Source organism: Cryptomeria japonica, chromosome 3, assembly GCF_030272615.1.
Source record: "Cryptomeria japonica chromosome 3, Sugi_1.0, whole genome shotgun sequence".
NCBI lineage: Eukaryota > Viridiplantae > Streptophyta > Pinopsida > Cupressales > Cupressaceae > Cryptomeria > Cryptomeria japonica.
In genome coordinates, this window is record NC_081407.1 from 959,149,240 (window position 1) to 959,165,446 (window position 16,207).

Genomic DNA, 16,207 nt, shown 5'->3' on the forward strand with positions numbered 1-16,207 from the left:
AAGAACATTTTACTATCTCCATTGAAAATCCAAAACTTGTAGAGCGACATTACCTGTTACTTATTTAATGAGATCATAGTAAAATAAATCATGGATCACCAAATATGACAAAAGCTACTTTTGCAAATAAAAATAATCTAATATTATTCTCTATTATTAAAAATCAGAAACCTAATAAAGTTTCTTGATCTTTTAAAAAAAGTTGATAAAATTTCTTATCCACTTCTTTTCTCTACTAATTCATTAGTAGAGATCCATGGTATTATTTCAGCCATCATTGTAAAATAAGACAATGATCACTACTACACAGTAGCAGCTGTTAATGCATTTAGAAAGGCTAATCTTTCAATTACAAATATTATTATTGTCATCCTCTCTTTAAAAACCTGATATAAAGAATGACGTCGTTTCTTGTTATATAAGATGAAATAACTCCAAGGTTCTCCCCACTTATTTCTGCACATGAATAGACAAAGCTATATAAGTTAGTATAAATAGGTTTTATAATGTAGTGATTTTCAAATCTACTAAGAAAATGATTTAAAAATTGTTAAAACGAATTAGAAGATTGACCTTTACAGAAATCATATGATCGTGATCCAATGGAAAATCCCATCCTCTTCAACGACGTTCAGGAAACACACATTCTCTAAATGCTTTCATCTACCTAGAAAACTAATTGGGTGATGCATCTGATGAAGATGAAAAGGAAGGATAAAAGATATTTTATTAACAACAAACATCCCTCCCCTTTCAACCAGATGGTACCGATGTATCATCCAATCCATTTTCTGGGCTTTTGAGCTCTTTGCAATAGTATACAAAACCACAATCTTCTTGCATCCTTTTTGTTTCCTATTTTCCATTAAGGATATGGGATTCAATAAGAATTCATGCATGGGAAAATTAAAAGTAGAGTATAAGAATTATAAAAATTCTAGGATAAAAAAATATAAATGGATGGACTGGATTCAATACAATATAAATCAGATAAAATAATCAAGAGTTAATATGAATAGGATAAAAAAATTAAAATGGATGGACTTTTTGAATTTTATTGTATATATTTTTCATTCAATATTTCAGATGTTTCTTAGCTATCCTTTATCAAATAATCAAGAGTTAAAACCTAATTTATCTATGTAATATTAGATTTTTTGTTTGCATACAAAACAACAAAAACAAAACCTAATGCCACATAGTAAGCCAAAAAGGGGAAAATGAAAGACTATCATTGTAAAGCCAAAAAGAAGGAAATAAAATATTATGATTGTAAAACATAAAACGGAGGAAATTAACTTAGAATTCAAAGAATTCAAAGAAATATTTACTGACTTGCAAATTTATGAATTGATAAACCTCTTCTATATAAATGCAGAGGAAATAATTTCCATTCTCAACTTCAAAATATCTATGGAAGAATTCTTAGAAAACCCATCTTTCTCTTCTTCTCCTCTTCTCCTTCCGTGTTGGGAAAATTACAGCAAATTAAAGTGTAGAAGGTCATTTCGAAGAATGAAAGATTGTAGGCCATATAGAAACTAAAAATAATATGCCCATATCAATAAGATGATATAGAAAAGAAAAGGAGACAAATGACACATTAGAGAAATTGGATGTATGGAGCAAAATAAATAGGTGAATGGTTAAATGGAAATCACCCAAAGTGGATAGTGGGTAGGTAGAGGTAATTAATGAATAAATAGTTTAATAATCTTGGTACAATTTTTTTTCCAAAAAGTCATCCAATGGTTAAGAAAGGTAGGTAAGTGAAAAATTATTTTATTTTCAAAACCAATAAATAGTTTCAATTTTCAAATTTAAGTTGTTTCTATAATTTTCCACTAAACTTATGCCAGGTGGCAAATTAGTGATCCTATGGTTATCTTGCATAATTAAGGTTAATTTTGGCATATTTTTTTCCAAAAAGTCATCAAATGGTTAGGAAGGGTGAGTAAAAGAATTTTTTTTTTTAAATTTTAAAAGTGAATGAATAGTTTCAATTTTCAAAAAGTCATTTCTATAATTTTCCACTAAACTTATGCCTTTGTGGCAAATCAATTATCTGATGGTTATCTTGGATAGGTAAGGATAATTTTAATATTGTTTTTCCCAAAAATCCATCTAATGGTTAAGAAGGGTAGGTAAGAGAAATATTATTTTATTTTAAAAGTGAATTAATAGTTTCAATTTTCCAAAAAATTGTTACTATAATTTTCCACTAAACTTATGCCCTGTGGCAATTAGTGATAAGATGTTATCTTGGGTAGGTAAGGTTAATTTTAGTATGGTTTTTTCTTATTATGTCGTCTAATGGTGAGGAAGAGTAGGTAAGAGAAATATTATTTTAATTTTAAAGTCAATCAATAGTTTCCATTTTCAAAATGTTGTTTCTATAGTTTTCCACTAAACTTATGCCCCATGGAAAATTAGTGATCTCATGGTTATCTTGGGGGAAATTGCTATCTAGCCCTTAGCCCTTAAGATGCACCAATGTTAAAGGTTATGGATAAATTATAGTGTTTGAAGGTAACTTATTCATATCTTGGGTGGGTAAGGGTAATTTTGGTATAACTTATTCATATCTTCAATGTTAAAGTTATGCATAAATTATATTGTATGAAGCTAACTTATTATATTTCCGTTAGACTAGCACTATTGCAATCAGTTTTTCTTAACCAATAAGAATTGTGATTTTTAAGTTTCTAAATTGTAGAATTTTTTTCCTTAAATTTAATTGGCGCAAAAATTTGACAGCTTTTTTTGTTTTTGATGAATAGGTATCTCTAATAAAATTATTTAATAGTACACTATCCGCAAAAAAAAAAAAAGGAGATGTGAGATCACCCCTTAGGAGTCATATGGGTAGCACCCAGACATAGCACTAAAACATAAAAAAAACACAGGCAACCCCTGAAATTAGAAACAAATAAATAAAAACTGATAAGCCACTAAAGAAATAAGAATAGAAAATGGAAGTGGATCACGATCATCCTTAGGATCCCATACATTGAAGCAGGGTCAGGGTTGTTGTCCGAGAAGAACCACCCTTCTTCAGTTGTCCTCTCTTCATTCTCCTTCTCCTTCCTGGCCAGAGAAATGGCCAAAGCAAGCCAGGAGAACCCTTTGGAAGAGCCAAGCCAGGTAAAATCTCTGCTGGTATTCGACCAACTAGAACCACCAGCAGCAAGAAAATCAACACCCCTTGTACCCCACCCGGAAGCAGATCCACGACATGGCGTAGAGGCTGAGCAACACTGATTGAAGTCACTACCACTACAGGACTAGTGGTGAGAAAACTGTGCCCATGGGAGTTGTGAGCGAGGAGCAGAGGAGTTGCAACCGCACCATCGGCCCCGAGGTAGAGAGTGGTCACGAGACAGAGAGCGGTCATGGGAGGTAGAATAATCTAACAACACTCATGCCATGCCACCATACAAGGGGCATTTCCCAAATGGTCCAAGAGCATTTTCAAGTGGGCAACCTTTTTGGCAGCATCACATTATTACAATACATGCTTTAGTAAAAAGAGAGACATGAATATCAATAGAGCTGTGAGAAAATGAATTGATAGCTAAAGAGTGAATGTTGTTGAGACTATGTATTAAAATCATGAATACAGTGGGTAAACATACATACAAATCGGGTATATAGCCCCTCCTCAGTCATTTCTAGACATACCACAAAATTTTCAATCATCTGATATACATCTTTATTGTGTCTATTACCTAATACATATCAAATATGCATGCAGGGATATGACCAACACTAACAGGCCTCATTATCTTCAAATCACATTACTTCCATCTAAGAACTGTACTCACATTACTTCCATCTAAGAACTGTACTGGCATTACTCCATGAGTTCTTGAAGAAATATTCAGAAAGTGCAAGTTGATTGCATTCGAGACGTCATTCCTTACTTGTAACTGAATATTGATGTTTCAACTTACAAATGCACTTACATAATCAATTTATGATGGTAATAGATTTATTTTTAGAAGGGGGAATTCCTCAGGTTCCATTATATTGTTTTCAAAAAGGTTTCAATTTAACGTGGGCACTCTCATCAATATACAACAACATAAATTCTTAGGAAGCCTTTTCACAAACTAAAAGTAGTAGTGTCTTGCAATGGAGCATCTGTAGAACCCTTAATACAACATTAGAGTTGTTATGCATTTAGAAAGGCTAATGACATTTTACCTACACATATTATTATTGTTGTTCTCTCTTAAAAACCTAATATAAAGAATGACGGTTGTTTCTTGTTCTATATATAATTAACCTCCTTTATCAAGATGTAGATGAAATAATTCCAAGGTTCTCTCCACTTCTTCTTTCTGTCCACTTCTTCTTTCTGCACACGAATAGACAAATCTATATTATTATAAATAGATTTTATAATGCAATGATTTTATAATCCAGTGAAAAAAATTGTTAAAAGGAATTTGATGATTTACCTTTGCAGAAATCTTTTCATCCAACTTATTTGATCTTGATCCAATGGAAACACCCATCCTCTTCAACGATGGTCAGGAAGCACACATGCTCTCAATGCTTTTATATACAGAGAAAACTAACTGGGTGATGCATGAGTATCATCTTGGTACAGATGAAGACGAGAAGGAAGTGGGGTTATACTTTTGACACAACGAATGCGCCTTCCTTTTCAGCCTTCTCAGTACCAAGATGGTACTGATGCATCATCCAATTAGTTTTCCCAGCTTTTGAGTCTTTTGCAGTATACAGAATCACGATCTTCTTGCATCCTTTTCTTTTTCCAATTAGTTTTCCCAGCTTTTAAGTCTTTTGCAGTATACAGAATCACGATCTTCTTGCATCCTTTTTCTTTCCTGGATGAGATTCAATATGAATCAATGCATTACAAGATTAAAAAAAATACAAATAGATGAACGGGATTCAATATAATATGAATCTAATAAAATTCATAAAAACATATAAATTTATAGATCTATTATGGATACTTGGTCCTTCTTTGTTCTCCATTTATTTTCTGCTGCTAAACCTTGTCAAACGATTGCATGAAGGATCTGGAAGCACGATGAGTAGAAACAAGGATGAGCTGGAGAATACAATGGTTGAAATGTACATAAAGATAGATTATTGGTGAGATCTAGTATAAAATTAAATTTAGATTTAAAATTTGTTATCATTTCTTATGATTACATGATTCTTTAATGGTGAAAAAATTTAGTATATTTATGAATTGATAAAATATTTTTTGAGTGCTATTGTATATACTGTTCATTCAATATTTCAGATCTCTCTCAACAATCTCTCAAACAGTGAAAATCTCAAATTATCTATGTATTAGATTATTTGTTTAGAATTTTTTGTTTGCATATAAAACAAACAAAACCTAATTTCACATAATAAGCCAAAAAAAGGGGGAAAATAAAAGACTATCATTGTAAAGCCAAAAATAAGGAAATGAAAGATTATGATTATAAAGTCTAAAAAGAAGGAAAAGAACTCATTTTGAAGAGTTATTTACTGACCTGCAAATTTATGAGATAATAAACCTCTTTTATCAAAATGTAGAAGAGATCAACTTAAAAACATCTATCGAAAAATCCTTTCAAAACCCATCTTTCTCTTATGCTCCTTTTTGTTGGAAGTGGAGACACTCTGAGAGGGGGGGGGGGTGAATCAGAGTGTCACAATTTTGACTCAATTTTGTTTTTTGAAAAGGGCTATCTTGATTAGCAACAAGTGGATGACATTAAACACATGAGTTGTAAGTTTACCCAAATATGACAAAACATTGTAAAAACAACATTGTTAACAAAGTATGTAAAATGACCATTCAAATGATAGACAGATAATCTTTGATTTAAGATTTCTGAAAACAAGATGATTTTGCCACTTTTCACAAAACACGCAACATCTAAAAATGATTTGTACACAGTAGAGAGAGAAAGAAAAAATAATAAAAGATCTAAAGTATCAGAGCATGTGAAACAAAATGAGACAAGATTGGACACATAACACCATAATTTTCATGGGTGGAAAACCCTCTTGGGGTAGAAAAACCACTCGATAAAAGATTCCTTGTATTATTTCACACCAACTCAATACACAAAATTTAGAAGCCACAAGGCCTCAAGGAGCACCAACCCCTCTTCCTTATACAACATCAAAAATTGCCAACTCAAGCTACAATCACTGGTACCTTTATGACTGCACTATGTTCTGCAGTCACAAAACTATCAATGGTTGGAGCGAGTATAATAATATCTCAATCTGATTCCCACTAAAAAAAATTGCAACAATGTCCTTCATATCTCTGTATAGCAGACAGAGAATGATATTTTTAAATTTTAAACACAATCAGAGAGATTTTTAAATTTTAAACACAATCAGAGAGAGTACACTCAATCTCTAGATAATAATAATAACTCCAACCTCAGTGGCATCAAGTACTATGCAAAACAGAGTAATAGTCCAGAACACTATGAAAAACAAAATGTCTGTCAATCTTCTTTTTACTAATTTTCTTATTCAAGTCTCTCTATCTCTCTCTCTCTGTGTTTTTTTCATAAAAGTCCTGTTTCCAAAAACTTATATAATTTCAACGTGTTCTTCAGAACATGATCAAAGAGTGTCTTCAAGAGTAACCCTCGTATATGGTTACCCACACTGGGTTAGGGTTTAATCAATCGACTAACCTGTTCTTTGTAAAGAAAAGAAATTATCCTCTTTGTAACGAAATCAACAAAAACGATTTCATTAAAAAACATAAAACCTTGCAGCTGTAAAATCTTTTTTTTTTTTAATTGAAATTTTCAGAAATAACAGAACGTTGAAAAGTTTCAAAGCAACCAACTAATCTTTGAATTATTTATCATTTATAATTCAAATAATCTCAGATATCTCCCTGAAAACTGCAAGAACGAGAGTATTTTGAAACAATATTACCTGTTCTTTTGAAGAGATGTACCGGAGAATGAAATCCTAAATATCTGCACAAAATCCCATTGAAATCGGCAACTAAGACCACCATTCGACTCGTTTAACCTTGCGGATTGTCATACCAAAAACCCATAACCAGAATCTGACAATATTTTGCCCTGTAACTGCTAGAGTGAAACTCATGGCGGTGGATGTATTAGGGTTTGATAAACTCAGCCGGAGAAAAACTTTTGAAAGAGTTTTAATTTACTTCCAACAAAATACTTTTGTTTTATTTTAAAGCTCAAAACATTTTACAAATATATTACAAGTTGCTGATAACAAAATGGCACCCTTTTTGTCACCAAGGACAACTAAGGGTAGCACTTTTTGCATATGCATGAGCATGAGTTAGACTGCAAGTTTTAAAATGCAATGAGTTTTAATATAGTTTTTTTTCCAAAAAGCCATCCAATTGTTAAAAGGGTAGGTATGAAAGATATTATTTTATTTTAAAAGTGAATTAATAGTTTCAATTTTCAAAAAGTTGTTACTATAATATTCCATTAAGCTTATGCCTCCAGGCAAAATAGTGATCCAATGGTTATCTTGGGTAGGTAAGGGTAATTTTAGTATGATTTTTTCCAAATATGTCATCTAATATTGAGGAAGAGTAGGCAAAAGAAATATTATTATTATTTTTAAATCAAATCAATAGTTTCAATTATCAAAAAATTGTTTCTATAAGTTTCCACTAAACTTATGCAGTGTGGCAAATTAATAATTGGATGGTTATTAAGGGTAATTTTGGTATCACTTATTTGTATCTCCAATGTCAACCCTTAGGATTGGATAAAGGTAATATTGGAATTATAGTGTATGAAGGTAACTTATGAGTACTTGTTGTATTATTGCACTCAAATTTTCTTAAGTCATTGTTATTCAATTGTTCCTTGGTAACTTATTAGTACTTGTTGTATTATTGCACTCAATTTTTCTTAACTCATTATTATTCAATTGTTTCTTCACCAATAAGAATTGTGATTTTTTTTTCTTTAAAAAAAAAATTAATTTTAAATATTTAAATTATTTATTTTTTAACTTATATACCTCGTCAGTGCTTTCCATAGGCTCAAAACTTGATCCTTGGTGGTCTCATTTGGAGCCATTCAACAATTTCAATTTTCAAAAAGTTGGTTTTATCATTTTCCACTAAACTTATGTCCCTTGGAAAATTAGTAATTTTAGTAAGATTTTTTTTAATATGTAATCTAATGGTTAAGTAGGGAAGGTAAGAGAAATATTATTTTATTTCAAAAATCAATCAATAGTTTCTATTTTCAAAAGGTTGTTTTTACAAATTTTAACTAAAATTTGCCCCGTGGCAAAACAATGATCCAATAGTTATCTTGGGTAGATAAGGGAACTAAATAATTTAAAAGGAAATTACTGAGAGTAGATAGAGGTTAGGTAGAGATAATAAATAATTAAATAGATTAATAATTTTGGAATAAGCCATAATGAAGGTAAAAGAAATATTATTTTATTTTATTTGAAAAGAAAATCAATAGTTTCAATTTCCAAATATTTGTTTCCATAATTTTCCACTAAACTTATGCACCATGGAAAATTAGTGATCTAATGGTTATCTTTGGTAGGCAAGGAAAATTAGAATATTTTAAATGGAAATTACTCAAAGTAGATAGTGGGTAGGTATAGACAATAAATGTTTAAAAAGTTTAAAAAATTTGACATGATTTTTCTCAATAAGCCATCAAATAGTTAAGCTTGATTACCAACAGAAATATTATTTTAATTTAAAAGGGAATATAGTTTCAATTTTCAAGGAATTGTTAAGAAGGGTATGTAAGAGAAATACTATTTTATTTTAAGAGTGAATCATTAGTTTCAAAATTCAAAGCATTGTTTCTATAATTTTCCACTAAATTTATGTCTTGTGGCAAGTTAGTGATCCAATTATTATATTGGGTAAGTAAGGGAAATATTACTTACTTTTTATTTTTTTATAGGAGAATAAAATAATTTAGGTTTCCAAAAAAATATTTTTATTGTTTTTCATTAAACTTATCCCTCATGGCAAATAAGTGATCGCATAGTTCCAAGTCATCCGTCAACATTCAAAGAGCTTCCATTATAACTTCAAAAGTGCTAGTTACAACAATATAAATTGTATGTAGATCAAGAACACTTTTAGATTTGAGGAGCTACGTCTTTATTTTGGTAGATTTTCCCCTTAGAATTCAAATCATTAGATAGTTTCAAGTGCTAAATTTCGTGTTTATATATGAGTCAAAAGGTCAATTTTTGATTTAAAAAAATGATACAGAATGATCAATTATCAAAACCAAAAACACATAACACAAATAAAGGTTGACACACATCGTGTCTCAGAATTCCATGCCAAATAGGAAAGAAACTAGTTTTGGGTGATGGGATCCATGCCTATTGGCTTGTTCAAAGGAAAGATACAAGAGAATGGGCCTAATATATTAAACATGTTCCTATCTCAGGAATTTGGTAAAATCCATAGGATTACGATCATTGGTAAAGTCTTCTAGAGCTAATCATAGAATATTGCTTGAGTTGAGGTTTAGGCTTGAGGCTAGCAATGGTCCTAAAATGCACTAGGGGAGTGGAAACCAAGGAATGTGCCAAATAGAGTATGAAATTGGTCTTGCGTCATTATGGAGCATAATTTATGATGCTACATTTAGCCTTGAATTTAGTAGTCATATGAAACTTCATGCATATGCACGCTAAAGTATATAAAGAAAATGAAATTCATAATGGTGAAAAATTAGGGTTTCATCAAGGGATGTAGTATGATCAATAATGTTTTGCTTAATTACCATCACATTAGGGATAGATAGAAAATTGATAGATCTAAGCCTAATAGAGCTAGATTCTGATCTAATTCCACGCCTCCTAAATGGGGCTCTTCTTTCCCTTGAATTGAATTGAATTCAAATTAATTAAAGATTAGGATATAATGGTGGATTATTGAAGCAATTATGCATAAATAGTGAGTGTCAATCATCAAATGGAGCCACAAAATTGGATTTGAGCACTAGATGAAGGTTTGGATCTGTTCCCAAAAAATCAACCTGAATTTTCAGGACCATGGTGGTGGACCCCTTGGTCCTCTGAAATTTTTTCCATCAAAAGGGGAACTTGTTTGTCTTTGTGAATATTGTTGATCCTCTAAAACGCAACTTTGTACCTGTTCCTACACACAGTGAAAAAGAGAAAATATTTGGGAATAGGGGTTTTCCTTGGGTCAAACCTCAGTTTTGGAATTAACCATGAAATAGAATTGGAATGTAAATGAAGTAGTGTAATGAAAAGCTTTCTTTTTGAGGTAAAGACTAAAGATGAATGTAACACTAATGATGTACCTTTAATGATTTTTTTTTGTCTTCACAGGGAATTAGGGTTTCATGTAGATAGTCTTCATAAAACATAGAACATGAATTTCATCTCTAATGCTTGAATCTTGACTTTACTTCTACTCCAATGATTTATAGATGACTAATTGCTTGCTCACTTGAATTTTCTAGAGTGTAATTGAGATCTTCAATTTGTTCATTAGGTTTAAAATGAGAGGGGTAGACCTTCTTTTATACTTGCTAGTAAAAAATTAATTAAATTTTTGACACAGGACAACACGGGATCTAGGTTCCCATTCAAACTGAGTGACTATTATGAGGCCCCAAAATGGGCCCTTTTTGAGAGGGCCATGGCGCTGATCCTGGACATCAAGGTCCCAAGATTAAGGGGGAGGAAATCATAGACAATTGAAAAGTTGAGTTCGATGACTACTGTGAGTGGAATCAGAGATTCAATCAAGATTTAGAGGATGAACATGAAAGTGAGTCCTAAGTGAGGATAAAATTGTAGTGGCGAGTACAATTTAGGATACTACATTTAGCCCCCACTTCTACGAGAGTATGAGACTAAGCATACTCATAGTAAAGTACAAAGGTTTGCATTGAAAACTTTCATCAAGGCATCAAAGAGACAAGACACACTAAGCCCCCAAGGGTCTTTCGTGTCTTACTACTTCAATATCAAGATAAAAGGGAAATTAGAGAAAAGAGAGAGAATCATGACTGCTAGCCTGCTAAGGTTCACTTGAGTCGTGAAAAAAAGAAGAATACAAAATTACAAAGAAAAAGGCTTAGTTTGCAAAGTAACTTGAGTATTGAAATATGTTATGGTATGTGCATAAAGTGAAACATTGAGCAGAGTGTATGCCCCCACGTTAAAATGATTGCACATGCTTGATAGGTAGTGATTTATTTAAGGTAGCATGAATCCAAAGACAAGCACATTACCACAATGATATGCCTGCAAGAAAGGGCAAATCAAAGGATAATGGTCATAAAACATAAAGCACATAAGGGCTCCACTAACTTCGGGGTCAGTATGCTCTTATTAATGCGAAACATATATATATATGTCGCCAGACCAATAGTTTTTTAAATCAAAGTAAAATTAACTCGAATGAGTTAATAGAAAACTACCCTAACTGCATAATTGAAATTTAAATGGACTGCACTCGCTGGCAAACAACTCCAGCAGTGCTAGTCATGTCGTCTACTCCATCTTGGTGTGTCACTCGGGTTAGTGTTTTGGATGGACACCATCACCGCCTTTGCCGCACTCCACTCTTGATGCACCTTCGAAAATTCCTGAATTACAGTTACGTGTGGCAAACTGATGTGAATTACTCTCTGCTTCCAAAGCTCCTTCTTTCTCTTTACCATCTGCACTTTGTCCCTGTGTGAGTCTAGGTGATCAAGACAAATTGTGAGCATTGATTCCACTTTGGAAATCCTTGTAAAATCACCCACAGCCAAGGATTTTTCCACCTTGATTTGTTTAATTTGGCTGCTAAACTGGTTAATCATCTCTGCAGTATCTTCCAGAGTTTGGCCATCTTCTTAAAGCAATTGGACATCCACACAGCGGAGATCCTTCTGCATGGTCATCCTTAAGGGTGTTAATTCACCATGCAAACTGGGTGATTCACTATGACCCTGTTCAATAATCTGGTTACGCCGCTAAATGCTCTCTTTGCAAATTGTGAGATTTTGCTAAGATCAAGGGCACAATGAAAAGTATAAAAATAGAGACAAAATAATGACAAGAACAAATTGTATTCTCATCAATATGAAAATGATCAACTGGATTCACCAATACAATGAATATAGGCCTTCCTATATAGGCAAGGCCATATGGATGTACGAGCACACAATCATGACATGTGGCTCAATGAGAAACAAGGGTAGGTAAGAAATACTAGGGGTAGGTAGGAGAAATAATATAATATTCCACAATAGGTGGATGACCCACCGAATGTGGAGTGTAACAACAAAACAAGACCACAAAAGGTGGAATTTCTCCTACAAGCTCTATCCCTATGTGCACACTTCCCTAAGTGTCTCAAATCCAAACTACGAAGAGATGCATCATCCCAAGTTAAGTAAAGTGTAACAATATCCATAATGAATATTTATTTACACCAACACCCCCCCTTAAGTGCAACTTAGGGGAATGAAGACTCAAGTCAACAATGCAAGATGGGTCCTGGCTACTAGGCCATGATAGGTACCCATGTACAATATGCAAATGCAAGCAAAACCATGCAATGCAATCTCTCATAAACAGAGAAAAGGAGAAACCTAGTGGGAAAAAACTCCCTCCCAAAAGAGAGATGAAAGTACAAAAGACTCTCAAAGAAGAAGGACAAAACCTCAAAGAGGAAAAAGTCCCCCCCATAAGAGAGGAAGGAGAAGTCAGCTGACCCCCCTAATGACACATCCCGCACCCCCAAGAGAGCTCGCAACTGCTGGAACTTACTCTCGGTGAAAGGTTTGGTGAATATGTTTGCAACCTGCTCCGCTGTAGGACAATATTGCAAATCAATGACCTGCTCCTAAATCAACTCTCGGATATAGTGCATATGGATCTCGATGTGTTTGGTCTACTGATGGTGGACCGGGTTCTTTGAGATAGCAATAGCACTCTGATTGTTGCAATGTAGAACTGTCGGTCATGGAGTGGTGAACCCAAACTCCAAGAGAATCTGCTGAAGCCAAATGGTCCCAGTCGCTGCGTTAACATCGCCTTGATACTCAGCCTCAGTCGAAGAGAGAGCAATAGCATGTTGCTTCTTGCTCTGCCAACAAATGGGGCCTAAACCAAGGTGAAAACTGTAACCGAAAGTAGACTTACAATCATCAAGATCGCCAACCCAATCAGAGTCTATGTAACCAACCAAGCGAAGTCCTATGCCTACTGCATAGTGAATCCCATAGTGATGTGTACCCTAGATGTAATGAAGGATGCGTTTGGCAGCTTTCCAATGAAGCTCATGTGGTTCCTACATGAAGCGAGAAACCATGCCAACTGCAAATGAAATATCAAGGCGTGTATGGGTCAAGAAGATGAGACTACCCACAAGTTGACGATACAAAGTGGCATCAACTGGTGGAGAAGAACACTGAGCCTCAAGCTTGACTCCTGAAAGAAAGGGAGTCGGTGCAGGCTTACAATCAGCCATATGAAAGCGTGCAAGTAGATCAAGAGCATACTTGGGCTGCGATAGTGTAATCCCAGAAGGTGACTGTGAAATCTCTCTCCCAAGAAAGTAGTGCAAAAGACCCAAGTCAATCATAGAAAATTTTTCATGCAAAGCAGATTTGACCTCGCTAATGATGGATGTCGTACTCCCTGTAATGATCAAATCATCAACATAGAGCACAAGGATCAAGTGAGAGTCATCTTGTCACAAAATATAGACATTCGGATCAGAATGACACCTGGTGAACCCTACTGAGAGAAGAAAGGAATCCATCTTGGCATACCAAGCCTTGGGGGCCTGCTTAAGGCCATAGAGAGATTTCCTTAGTTTGCAAACCAAGGAAGTATCCTGGATGAAACCCTGCGGCTGCTCCATATAAATCTCCTCATCAAGGTCACCATGAAGAAAAGTACTCTTCACATCCATCTAATGTACAACCCAGCCATGAGTTGTAGCAATAGCAAGTGTCAAGTGAATGGAGTTCATCTTGGCTACAGGCGCAAAGGTCTCAGTATAGTCAACACCTCCTACTTGGGAGAAACCTTTTGCAACAAGTTGAGCCTTGTACTTATCCACACTACCATCCGCTGCAAACTTGGTCCGATAGATCCACTTACATTGAACCATCTTTCTCCCCTTAGGGAGATGGACTAAATCCCATGTGTTGTTCCTCATCAAGGAACTATACTCTTCCTCCATAGCTTGGTCCCACTCAGGAACCCCTGATGCTTCTCTAAATGTCTGTGGATCAGAAGCAGTAGCAATGAATGCACGTGAAGATCTTGATGTTGTGATCGAGTTCTCCATGTATCTGAAGGATCCCCAACAAGAGAACCCACGGACTCAAGTATCTGTCGAGCCCAACAAGGTCTAGGTGGAGGTGGAGAACGAGGCTCTTCAACTACAAGTGGACCCTACGAAGGTGTAACCCTGCAAGTCAGAGTTGAAGGAGTCTCATCATCTGAATCACTAGCATCACTATCCACAATGGAGTAAGGTGGAGGAGGTAGAGAGGCTAAGCTAGGAGAGCTTTCCTCAAAGTGAACACTCCTCACAATGAACACCTCATGTGTCTCAGGATCCATCAATTTATATGCCTTAACACCCTCAGGATATCCAACAAATATGCAAGGCTGACTCTGAGGTTCCAATGCCTTGCGTTTTTGTGGAGGTATGCAAGCCCATGCTGGACACCCAAAGACTCTGAAATGTCTCACAATTAGTTTCCTACCAGCCCAAGCCTCAAAAGGAGTAATACCTTGCAAAGCTTTGTGAGGAACCCGATTCTGGATGTGTGTGGCACAACTGATAGCCTCTGCCCAAAAGGCGGGATCAAGAGAACGCGCATGTATCATACAACTAGCCATTTCTTTGAGAGTTCTATTCTTGCATTCTGCAATTCCGTTTTGCTGTGGAGTGTATGCGACAAAATGCTGAAGATCAATCCCCTCAAATGTACAAAAATCCTCAAGTCTTTTCTTCACATATTCCCTTCCATTATCTGTACGAAGAATCTTCACCACTTTCCCGGATTGCTTCTCCACATGAGTCTTGAAGTCCTAAAATCTGTCAAATACTTCACTCTTATGAATAAGAAAGTAATCCCAAGTGAAGCGGGAGTAGTCATCAATGAAGGTGAGGACATAGCAGGTCTTACTAAATGAAGGTACTGGAAATGGACCTGCTACATCGCTGTGAACAAGTTGAAGAACTTCCAAAGCTCTCCAAGCTTTCCCTTTATCAAACTTTTCCTCGGGATGCTTGCCCATGGAACAACCTGAACATACAACCTCTAAAAAACTGATTCAAGGTAGACCCGTGACCATGTCTTTAGTGCTAAGCTACTGAAGATAGTGGTAGTTGAGGTGACCAAACCACTCATGCCATAGCTTACTTTTTGAATTTGAATGAGTAAGCAAGGCCCTAGAAGGTGAACATGGCACAAAGTGGGAGAATGAATAAAGCCTTGAGTTGTCATTGACTTGTCCCACTACTACCAAGGCATCATCATCAAGTTCCTTTACCACAACTAAATTTGGTGTAAACTCAACCTTTTTCCTATTCCCATAGTGAGTGATTTGGTAGATAGAGAGAAGGTTGGTAGACAAGTTAGGAACATAGAGAACATTCTCAAATGTTCCATCATCCATGTCAACTGAACCTTTGCCTTCAACTTCTCCTTGTGTATCATCACCTATGTAAATGTGAGGTACCTTAGATGGCTCCAATGAAGAAAACTGCTCCTTTGTAGAACCCATGTGATATGAGGCACCTGAGTCAAGTATCCACTGCTGTGAAAAACTTGTTGTAGCCACAAATGCTTGCCCTTTTCCCTTATACTGTGAGGAAGAGGAAGGAGATGAATCCTTCTTTGTGTAGGTAGATGGTAAGTTGATGTTGTTTTTCTTAAGAAGATTAGTTAACTCATCAACTTTCTTTGTGTGGCATCGATGCTCATCATGACCATACTTCTTGCAATATGCACAAGTTGGCTTATCCTTCTTAGGTGGTGTCCCCTTCTTGGAAGAGGATGAAAAATCGCCTTGTGATGGAGAGGATGATTGTCCTTTTTCCTGTTGTGACTGTGACTTAGATTGCTTCTTCTTCTTGTTGGAATATTTGCCTTGACTTCCTTGATTCCCTTAACTAGCCACCAAAGCCTTGGACTTTGAAGACTTGAGAAAC

The 16,207-nt window shown here is 35.0% G+C and overlaps 1 long non-coding RNA gene across 1 annotated transcript; it reads right to left on the reverse strand.

The window, feature by feature from the left end:
* Positions 1 to 3,144: 3,144 nt before the first annotated feature.
* On the reverse strand, positions 3,145 to 7,210 carry LOC131035603 (uncharacterized). The gene is made up of 4 exons (XR_009371899.1): positions 6,943 to 7,210; positions 4,989 to 5,054; positions 4,464 to 4,856; positions 3,145 to 4,360 (listed from the first exon to the last, which is right to left on the reverse strand). It is a non-coding gene; the product is annotated as an uncharacterized LOC131035603 (long non-coding RNA).
* Positions 7,211 to 16,207: the final 8,997 nt, after the last annotated feature.